Source organism: Anoplophora glabripennis, unplaced genomic scaffold (genome assembly GCF_000390285.2).
Source record: "Anoplophora glabripennis isolate ALB-LARVAE unplaced genomic scaffold, Agla_2.0 scaffold998, whole genome shotgun sequence".
Taxonomy (NCBI): Eukaryota; Metazoa; Arthropoda; class Insecta; order Coleoptera; family Cerambycidae; genus Anoplophora; species Anoplophora glabripennis.
The window spans coordinates 122,261-134,224 of record NW_019417071.1 but is presented as its reverse complement, the minus strand read 5'-3'; positions in this window follow the sequence as shown (position 1 = coordinate 134,224).

Here is an 11,964-nt window from a genome sequence, read left to right as displayed (position 1 = left end):
CCACAAAGCTCAAAAATGGATAGTTTGGCCGGTACAGAGCTTTAAAGCTCCGAATATCCTCCACGGATTTATGTATATGCGCAGTGTGTATAGACTTTTGAAATAGCCTATTTCATTTTTTTTATTATCTAGGTTTATATTTTTGAGGTTGCTGAATTCAGATCTGTTGTTAGATTTTCAAAATTGACAGTTGACAGCTATTTGACAGCTGCCAACTGTCAATTTTGAAAATCTAACAACAGATCTGAATTCAGCAACCTCAAAAATATAAACCTAGATAATAAAAAAAATGAAATAGGCTATTTCAAAAGTCTATACACACTGCGCATATACATAAATCCGTGGAGGATATTCGGAGCTTTAAAGCTCTGTACCGGCCAAACTATCCATTTTTGAGCTTTGTGGCCATTGAGACAATTGACCAGTATGATGAACTCTATCACATATCAAAAATTCAGCGAATTTGACCGGGACCCAATTTCCATAAGATTTGTGTGGGGTCCTTTGCCAATTGCCTTGGAACATCAATAATTTTTTTTTTTTTGAAAGTGTGTTGTATTTTTTTAAATTCATCTTATAAATTCTTTCGCAGTTAATTGTTTTATGTAATTTTTTATTTTTAAATATTTGTGCATAATAAGAACGCATTATCAACATACATACTGGGTTCTTCCTTAGCAGAAATTCTCGTTCCGCCATGCTCCCCACTACTTAGAAACACAGAAAACACACATGCTATGTTCTTACTTAGTATAAGCTAATTCCAGAACTTATTGAACACTATGTAAAAACACAAAATCGCTTTTCGAACAACAAAATTAATAAAATATTAGTATGTATTTTCTTACATAGAACATATTTTAATCGAATAAATTTACTAGCGCAAAAGAGGAAGTTGTGAAGCTACTGTAAAAGGTTGGCATAGTCTTTTAGTCTATGATGTTTTTCTCAGTTTCAACATTTACGTAGTTACTGTGTTTTTGCTTATGACGGCAGTATGATACTGTCGCAGAAATGGAAAGTGAAGTCGAAAAACTCTATAGAATTGCTCAATTTCCAAGATGTATTGGGGCTATTGACTGTAGTCTGATTAAGATGGATTCTGTGGGAGGAGACAATGCAGGAAGGGTTATTTTGCATTAAATGCACCGATGCTGAACTACGGATCAGGGATATTGTGTGTAGATGGCCAGGTTCTGCACATGATCAAACAGTTTTTAACAAGTGTTTTGAAGAGAGATTTTGAAGATAATAGATATGGTCAATATTTATTAATAGGAGGCAGTGGCTATTCCATAGAACCATATCTTATGACTAAACTTTAAACTGCTGAAACAGCAGCACAAATTTTATATAACGAGTCACTAATAAGAACACGTAATGTGGTTGAAAGAGAGTATGGTGTATGGAAACGCAGGTTTCCTATACTTCGATTAGGAGCAATAATTGTTGCTACTGCGGTCCTACATAACTTGGCACTGGACATGAGCGAAATACCAAATGATTGGCGAGGAGATTTAAATGATGAAAATGTAGAACCTGAAGAAAGAAATGTAGAATATAACGATGGACGGCAAGTGAGTGACTTGTTAATACACGAACATTTTGCAAGACTGTAAACTTAGTGGTACTGATTTTTGTTTTTTTCATTGTATAAATTAATTTATTTCCCAAATAAGTAGTACTGAAATTCATGTAGGTATAATAAACTTTATTCTTATATGTATTATAAAATAAATATTTTTCTACAAAGTATCATATTTGAATAGACAAGGAAGTTATTATTGTTTATATAAATACTGATGTGTTTAGTAAATCTATATTTAAATTAGAATTTTACCCAAACTTATTTTTGTATTCAGCAGAACATTTCATTATAGAGTAAGCCACTTTTTATTTTCATGAATCCCTTAATTATTACATTTTGTTCTAGGTGTGTACATGGTCTCGATATTTTTGTTTGCAGCAGTGCTTTTTGTGGACTTCATGACATTAAAAAAGGCAGAGTTAATACAGTGGCAAACTATAAACTAACTTCCGATACATCACCTCTTGATAAAAGAAGAAAATCAATGGGATCAAGAATAAGAAAAAAGGGTGAGGAGGAAATGAATAAAATAAAAGAGCACATTAAAGTTTCCTACTTGAAAGTCCCACTATTCTAGAAATAAAACTCGCAAAAAATATTTACGCCCAGAATTATCAGTAAAAAAGATGCATGAATTTTTCCTGCACGAGCATGAACCAGAAGTTTATGAAAAATTTAAAAAATAATAAAAAGTTAAACCCAATATTACGCATGAGTACTACAACAAAATTGTTTTGCTCTAGTTTTAATTATTCGTTCGGAAAGCCAAGATCGGACATATGTGCGAAGTGTGATTTCCTAAAAGTCAAAATTGAAGCAGAGATGGATGCTACAAAATAAATCAGCACTGGAGACGGAGCATAAAGTTAGGGCATAAAGGAGTAAAGATGATAGTATTGAAGGTATCTGTTTTGATTTCCAACAGAATATGCCTGTACCAGTCTTGCCTGTGGGTGATGTTTTCTACGCTCGACAACAGATTTGAGTTTTCAACCAATGCTTTTACTCATTAACAACTGACATAGCATGTACATGTATGATGAGATGACAGATGACAGCAAAAAAGGTGCCAACAAAGTTATCTCGTTTTTAAAAGATTACATAGATAAAAAACTTCCACCCGCGGTCAAAATGCTCTACATATTTAGCGATAACTGTGCTGGCCAATAAAAATTTTGTTTCGGTTCGATTTTTATCACTTCTTGCGGCCTCCGGAAGATTTGAAATATCATACATTGTTTCCCCGAAAGAGGCCACTCATTTTTACATTTTTGTGATAGATGTTTCGGGCAAATTGAAATTCAGAAACGCAAGAAGGAATACGTTTTTATTCCAGAAGAATGGCTTTCAATGGTTTCCCATACCTCGAAAAAAATTGAAATTGTAAATGTAACTCAAGCCATTGTTAAAGATTGTAAAACCGCATTGTCGTGGTTGGTACACCCAAAACATGTAGTAGAAAAGAGTATGAAAATATATATGAGAACCCAGTGCCTTCTATATCATCTGTACTAGATGATATTTTCATATAGAACAGACATTCTTAGCAGAACATGAAAAATGCTGTTTAGCAGATATCACAAATTTATCATCTCCACCAAGAATGGACAGAGAGAACATTGATAGGCTAAACTTAAAACGTACTCACTGAAAGTGAAAAGGAATTAAAAATATTACGACCACAAGTGAAAAAGGGGAAAACTCTCACGGCACCAAGAAATCTTTGCGCCTTTGCCTCAATTTTTTAGAATATTAACTAGTATGCAGCTTTACCACAAAGCAAAAAGCCCTTATACCTGTCCTGGGAAAAATGTAGCCATTTCATTGTTCTACAAGTCACCGAGGACTTACACATTTCTAAGAAGTAGGGGTGTTTTATTACCATGCCCATCATCTATACCAAAATGGTTAAAACCAGATAAATATACACCTGGCATCAATCGTAAATTGTTCCATACGATGAAAGTAAAATTTGATGCTATTGAAAAACAAATCGTAAATTGTTCCATACGATGAAAGTAAAATTTGATGCAATTGAAAAACAAAAGGAATATGTTTTGTTGTTCGACAAAATGGCAATAAAACAAGCATTGGAATACAATCGAAGAGAGGATCTGATCGAAGGAGATGAAGGAGATGATTTAGGAGATTTAGGACGTCAAGCAGTGATGGCTAAACAGGCTTTAGTATTTATGATAAGAGGTGTATATTCAACTTGGAAAATGCCGATATCCTTTTATTTTACCGCTAATGGAGTACAGACAGAAGAGATGAACATCATACTAAATGAAAATTTGATGTGGTTACATAAAATGAATATTTATCCTCTAGGGATAATTTGTGATGAAGCCACAGTCAACCAGAAATTGTGTAAATTGTTAAATATAACAGTTAGTGAACCATATATTTTGAATCCGATAATAAAAGGATTTATGTAATGTTTAATGCTCCACATCTAATTGGAAGCATAAGAAATAATTTATTAGCTTCGGATTTTACATGTGGAAATATTCTCAGAAAAGAGTGAGTGCACAAAATTGACTCCAGAGGAAAAATGAAGAGACCGCCTGGTTTTACTGGATTATAGCAGACAATTACGGCTGTAAAAATGTTATATTCCGACTAAGCTAATATTACTTCCAGAAAACGTTTACTTATACACTTTGACACATAGATAGTGCCTAATTGCATTTAAAATTTAAAAAAATTAGTAAAGAAATAGTTACCGCCTCATGCATGAATATTATAAAATTTGATGAAACAAATCATACTAATTATTTGTTCTCATTTGTTGGAAGGATCTATTGAAAACATATTTTTGACAATAGAAAGCAATTTTAAGTAGATGGAAATTAATTTTGATCATATGTATGCCCTTTATGTACAATGTTCGTTCCAATCATTCTGAATGTAAATGAATGTATGTAAAAAGAAAATTTTTTTTTAGACCATGATCCCTTTTCTACCGATGGTGATTCATCTTACCATCCGAGTACTACGGAAGAAAACCCTCAAGGTAGTTATGTTATATCGTAAAACTAAAAAATCAAGGCTAACATGATTAGTTTTCGAAATATTTGAAAAAAAAAACGAAATTTTGGAAATCCGTTTTTGATTCATTGTAGCATTGTTTGAGGTGATATTGAAAAAAAGATAAACACTTTCTTATGGCCACTTTTTGCCCTCTATCGAATGGCACAATCAATTTTTGTATGTCTCCAGGACCATCATCAACTTCATTTTTTTAAATACGACCCTAGAAATTTTATTACATTTTTTGCAAGCCAAGCAATTGTAATAAAAACATTTTATTTTTTTTGCAGATACTTAAAACGAAGTCGTAAAATGATAGCAGAATGATGTGTTGATAGCACGTGATGATATAGTGAGACGGAGACTTGACTACTTGATATCAATGAAAAAGTTTAGATCTGAAGGTAGACCTATTTATTATTTAGATGAAACATGGTTAAATGAAGATCATACAAAAGAAAGGATATGGGTTGATACTAATATTAAAAGCAAACGTGAGGCGTTCAGTGAAGGACTATCTATGGGATTAAAAAATCCGTCCGATAAAGGAAAGCGTCTTATCGTCTTACACGCTGGCTCAGAGGAAGGATTCGTTGAAGATTCATTATTGGTTTTCGAAGGCAAGAAGAGTGGGGATTATCACGAGGAAATGAATGCAAATGTATTTGAAAAGTGGTTTTCTGAATTTTTGAAAAAAATACCAGATAATTATGTTATTGCAATGGACAATGCATCATACCATAGTTGAAAAGTAGAAGCTATTCCGACAACATCAACAAGAAAAATTGATATGAAGGCATGGCTACAGTAAAAAAACATCGAATTTGAAGAACGTATGGTGAGATTGCAATTATTATATTTAATTCGCTAAAATAAAGATAAATATAATTTGTATATAACTGACGAAATGGCAAAAAAGAAAATAAAGTTGTCTTACGATTACCGCCATATCATTGTGAATTAAACCCTATAGAATTGATTTGGGCACAGGTGAAGAATGAAGTGGCAATAAAACATATAAATTGATGGACGTAAGGGAACTACTGAACTGAGGCTCTTAATAATGTTACAAATATGAATTGGAAAAAATGTGTAGAATATGTGATTAAGGAGGAAGAGAAAATGAGAACACTTGACGGAATTAAGGACGACCTCATTGAACTTTTAATCATATCAATTAATAATAGCGAGATTGATATGGATTCTGACTCATCAAATAATCCAAAGACATGATTTGTCCCTCATTCTTACCAATAATATTATAAATTACTACTACACTACTTTAAAAATATATATATATAAAATTTAAATAAACCTAGAATTAGATATTTAATCATTGCACATTATTTTGAATAGGTACTTAATAAACCCATTTAAAAGTAAAGAAAACCTGTTGTACTCAAAATGTTTGCTCACTTGCAGTGAGTATATACTTGATAGTCTGTTGTTATCTGGGGTAGTTTTTAGTAACTTTTGCAGTGTAAATTTGTCTTTGTCATTCACTCCTTATAGTTCAAAAATAGACTAGTACAGCTAATAAAATAAAACAGTCTGGAGCTCTTCGAGAAATGTCGATTAATCAGGTAAATGAATTAAAATAATTTGCTGATAGAGCTGCTGCAGATGATGCATCGCGAGTTCAATTTCAAATGTTATTTACGCAACTTGAATCGATTTCATCTGACTTTAAGAACCATCATCAAAGGTTATTAGCACTCATGGCACTTCAGGATCAAGATATTGATTTAGAGGAAGAGGTCAGAAAACAGTTCGAATTTAATTGTTCCTATGTTTGCGAAATTAATTATTCACTCTTTGAAAATAAACAAGTAAAGGCTGCACTGGAGGAGACAGTTAGTTCTGGTAAAACTAATGTAAAGTTACCCAAGGTCGAAATTCCAAAATTTTCCGGTGACGTCACTACATTTAGAGCATTCATAGGTATGTTTAATTCAATTGTACAATCATGGGCAACTTAAAATCACCACCATCCGAGCGATTCTCTTTCTATCGCGCCCCACTACAAATTCATGGTGCGTATTGACATTACAAAGCGCTTCGTTAATAAGTTAAAGGAGAAAAAGAGCTAGGTCGTCTATTCTCAATATTTGCACTATTCGGAGCCTCCTCAAAATAAATACCACTTAGGTTTTTATGCGCTTTTTTTCCTCGACACTGTCTCATTTTAATAGCTTATAGAGTTATTTGGAAAATTATTGACATTTTTACAGGATTGTTTACCCTTTCAATAATCAGTCATTAAATAAATATTTACAACAGTTTTAAATATCAAAGCAAATTTAACGATTTTCTGAAGACGGCCGGAGATAAAGCCAACGAAACGTCAACTGAAAGAAAGTGTTTTGTGTAAAACATAAGAAACTCAGAAAAATTAAAATGGGTGTATACAGGAGAAATAAAAATTTAGTACTTCATAAAAAATTTCCTATCGAATTTCAAGCCTTCAAAGTAAGAAGTGACAACAATGTAATTTGAGAAATTATAGTAATTCATATTAATGCTGGTGCAAGTTTAAATTAATATTCAGTATTATAATTAAAATTATACATCTTTGACAGAGTTACCAAATTTGAAATTTTTTGTTACATTATTCGATTCCTCTCTTTGCTAAAAAAGATATATCCATGTTTCAATCAATATCTTACACCGTTTTGTTAAATTAACACACACTGTGTAAGTCACTACATATTTTAATTAGTTTAATTATCACAAGTTTATAGTAAAAGATTTGCTTTAAGACCATTACTGAGCCCTTAATCAATTTTCTGACAATAGTTACAAATAAATTTGAAAATTTGCGCTTGTAAAAATTAATATTTAGTATAATATCCCCCTGCTGCTATTACATCATTTAATCTTAGCTGGCAGCGATTCAACGAAGGAGGCGCAATACTCCCTTGGAATATTATTCCAGTTACTCTGGACATGTTGCCTTAGCATAGTTTGCTTATTAAGATTAACTGGCCAGTCTCGAATCGTAGAAGCCCAACGATTTTCTATCGGGTTCAAATCCGGTGATTTGGCAGGCCCTAAAATTTGAGGATATTCCTCAAACCACTTTTCTATAATGCGTGCCGTGTACAGAATAATTCTGAACAAATGTTATTTTTTCTCCATCATTTGCGGCAATAGAGGTAAGGTAAGAGGTGGTTTTCTAAAATGTCCACATACATCCGAGATATCAATCTATTTTCTACTAATACCAAATCACCCGAACTGTGAGAGGTCATAAATCCCCAATAAGCCGTAGATATTCGACCGCTTCGTTTTGTTTTTACATACGTTTTCTTTAAGATATCTTGTATTTGATGCCCAATATGTATAGTGTTGAGTTTTTTCGTCTATCCTAATAGTTTTTTCGTCAGAAAAGATAACGTTTGTCCAGTCAGATACAAATGTCGAATGGCAAACTCCATTCTGATTCTTGCATGCTCCTCTGTAAAGTTATTTTTTTGCTAAGACGATGACAGTGGATTCCCTCCCGTTTTAATCGTCTCCGGACCGTGGAAGGAGAACAGTTCAAATTATGAATTTCGGATAAAAGGTATTTGTAATAGAAATGTTTCTAACAAAATCTACTAAATTTTCATCCTGTTGCTGTGTCGTGTATTTTGTCAATCCTACTGGACGAGGTAGTTTTTTTTTAATAGTAAGTAAAATTTTATATAGTTTTCGTTAATAATGTTGTAAGTGACCCATTTTTAAGCATTACGTGAAGAGCGCCAGCAGGACGCCGCCGGATGTATCAGCGTTCCAAGAAGGGTCTACTGGCGCCGGCGACCAGATGCGTATCCATATACCTACGACCGACTCCACACACAGGGACTCTCTAACGAACACTCACCCCGTCAACGTCTTTTTCTATACAACTTAGTTTTCAATAAATACTTTATTATGGGTCGTAATTAACGCCCGATAATTTAATACAATTTGCAGATTAAAAAAATTATATATGCTCGATAAAAAAATTAAAATGTAGTATAAGATAATAAGAAATGTCTTATATTTACTATAAAATCGCAATATAAAATATACAAATTGCACTATAAATTTTGTTCGGTATATTAATGAAATGTGCACGAAAAATAGATATAAATGCACGATAATTTACGTTCACTATTGAATAAAATTTTGCAATTTATAAGTAATATAAATGCTCGATAAGTCGTAATCTCTATTAAACGTGGCAATACTGTAATTATTCGCTCATGCGTGTTTACTGACCAACAGTACATAACCTCCGAAAACAAAGCCGCATGTTGCTTTTATAATCTGCAGTGCGGAAATAAGTGTGTTGGGTTTATTATTAACGCGAACTCTTTTTAAAACCAACAATATGAGTTGCAGTGAGATTCCTCAATACAGTTCATCAGAGGATAGTTCGGATGTTGTTCTTGATCAGCCCGTCCCAAAGAAAAGAAGAAAGAAGGTTGATAAACAGTGGAAAAGAGAACAGGTATTCAGTAACAAAGCTTTGGCTGAAAAATCAGTAAAAGAAGAAGGTATTTGGAGCTTTTATCATAAAAATGTCGATACAGAGGGCAATGTTGGTGCGATTTATCGTTGTAATAAAGTGAAATATCGAGGTGAGCAATGCGCCTCAGGTGTATATTTATATTATCCCGCAAATACTGATGATATAGTTTTATACCGATCGGAATTGCTTCATATTTGCGAAAGTATAACTATCAAAGCAACCGTTACAATAAACGAACATACTAAAACGGAAATAAATAACCTGTTCGAAAACGATTCAAAACTAAAACCAAAAAAGATTTTAGAAATTTTGGCAAAGAATAATTTACCAATTTCTAAAAAGCAACAGTTAAATAATTATTTGGCTTCTTTAAAAAAGTCCAAATTTGGTTCGAACTCGATAAGTCTTGGGGAGTTACAGCAGTTTTGCATCGATCACTCTTCAGTTCCAGAAAATGAAGATGAGGCTTTTATAATAGCGCACCAAATGAATTACGAAGATCCCCCTTCCTTTCGATTTTTTATGTCAACGAAAAATTTAATCAGACAATCACGGATTGCTTGCCATGTTCATGCAGATGCCACCTATAAGTTTATATGGCAAGGTTTCCCGCTTGGTGTTTGGAATAACAGACAAGACCAGATCGTTTCACACTTTTGGAGTGGCTGTTTGTAGCAATGAGCAAACTGAGGATTTCATTTTTGCATTCAAAGCGCTAAGAACTGGTGCAGAGAAAATTTTNACAAGAGAAAAAAGACCGGTTATTTGGGCAGACGCCGAAGAACTTGTGGACGCGGTGGTGAATGCACGCAACTTGGTGTGCAACCATATTATCAAGGTAATGGCTGATGGTGGTCAGGGCTTCTTCAAAATCAGTTTAACCATACTACCAGAAGACTACTAGTTGGACCAGGGAAGCGGCGAGGAAAACCATCTGACTACTAATAACAAACGAAAGTTGTACTCGGAAGGTGGATGCATTGGCGGGAGAAGTAAATTAACGATCGTTAATCGATTAATCATGTTGTGCCTTGTACCTAGGATAAAAGAGACTTATGAAAATGTTGCGATTCTATTTGATTTGACAAAAATTAACAATGTTTCGTTCAAATTTATTTCGGATTTTAAGCTAATTCTCATCGTCAATGGGCAGCAAACTGCCTCGTCTATGTATCCTTGCCCTTACTGCTTTATTTCGCTGTCAGATTTGAGAGGTAAAAAGAAAAATGAATCAACTAGTGCTGAAGATTTGATTAGCTTGACGACTTTGAAAACTTACGGGCATTTAAAAAATGACTATAAAAAATTTGAATCTCTCAGAAAAAATAAAAAATTTGCTAAAGAATGTCATAGTACCATAAACTGTCCCCTGTTTGAAGAATCTACTGACACTTGTGTTATTGAAAAATGTATCTTGCCTGAATTGCACATCCTTCAAGGATTTGTGAACCATTTGTTTTGGGATGGCTTAGTTCCGTTGCTTGGCCGCGAAAAGGCCCTTATTTGGCCTGAAAAACTAAAACTCATCCCGAAAAATTATCACGCAGAAATCTTTGAGGGCAACGCGTGTAGAAAGATGCTGAAAAACTCAGACCGCCTGTTATCCCCGGAAATTTGTGCTGAAGTGGGGGAGCTCAAATTACTACCTTTTGTAGGAGCTTTTAGGGCCATGAACAAACTGGTTGAGTGTTGTTTTACCACAAAAAAAGTTGATGCTGATGTGGAATCACTTGTTGAAGATCTAAAGAAAGCACTGGTTTCAACTAATATCTCAGAAACCTTGAAACTTCACGTGGTAACCGCCCATTTGAAACAATGCCTAGAATCTATTGATAACGATGGACTTGGTCTGTGGTCAGAACAAGCTGGAGAATCAATACATCGGGAGTTTTTAAAATATTGGGATCGACATAAGATTAATTTTTTAGAAGATCCTACATACATCGTTCAGTTGAAAAAAGCAGTTGTTGAATTCTCGTCACGTCATATATAAGTAAACTATTGTTTATGAGCCATGTCTTCGATAATCAATGTTCACTTTACTCGTCAGATATTTGCAATGGATTTGTGCCAGTGTGAGCTCATTCAAGCCAACTTCAGTTTCGAATTTGTGTTTTTTGTTGATTGTTAAACCGATTTGTGTTTTTTGTTAACAAATCTTTGATTGTTAAACCGATTATATAAACCAATAAAATATTTTGTTCAAAAAAGAGACAATGTTTTTATTTACAATACCCTAAAAAAGCTCATTTTCAGGAAATAAGGAAAAAACAGTTTTTTGCGATAATTAAAAAAAAAAGAGCAGATCCGATTTTGTGCGCAACAGGAATCGACTTTTTAAAGGTTCAGGAACAATTCCCTATGTCCAGAATCTTGCGACATTTTTGTCGAACTTCCGCAGCCTTCAGGCTACCCGTGTCACATCAAATGGGTATAACTACAGTTTGGAAGGTGTTATCACCAACTTACTTAAAGACTTTTTTGATCAGTAGACTGTCCCGAGCTCGCTGGGTAATTGAAAATGCATTTGGGGTCATCAGCTAGATGGCAGATTTATGTTACCATTTTATAAGCCTTATGATGTCGAGCCTCAAGTCACGACGTCGACTAAACTTCGTAGTCAGTAATATCAAGACTTTCATGAAAATGACAATCAACCTCAGTCAGGGCCGATTGTGGGTGAAACTGATCTACTAGTTAATTCGGATGACAGCGTAAAAGATCCCGATTACGAGACCTCCACTAGCAGCAGTGATGACAGCGTTCTGGGAAACGGGGATGAAAGCCTTAATTTGGATGCTGCAGTCTCAAGTGGAGAACAAACGGTTCGTAAAAAAATGTAGGA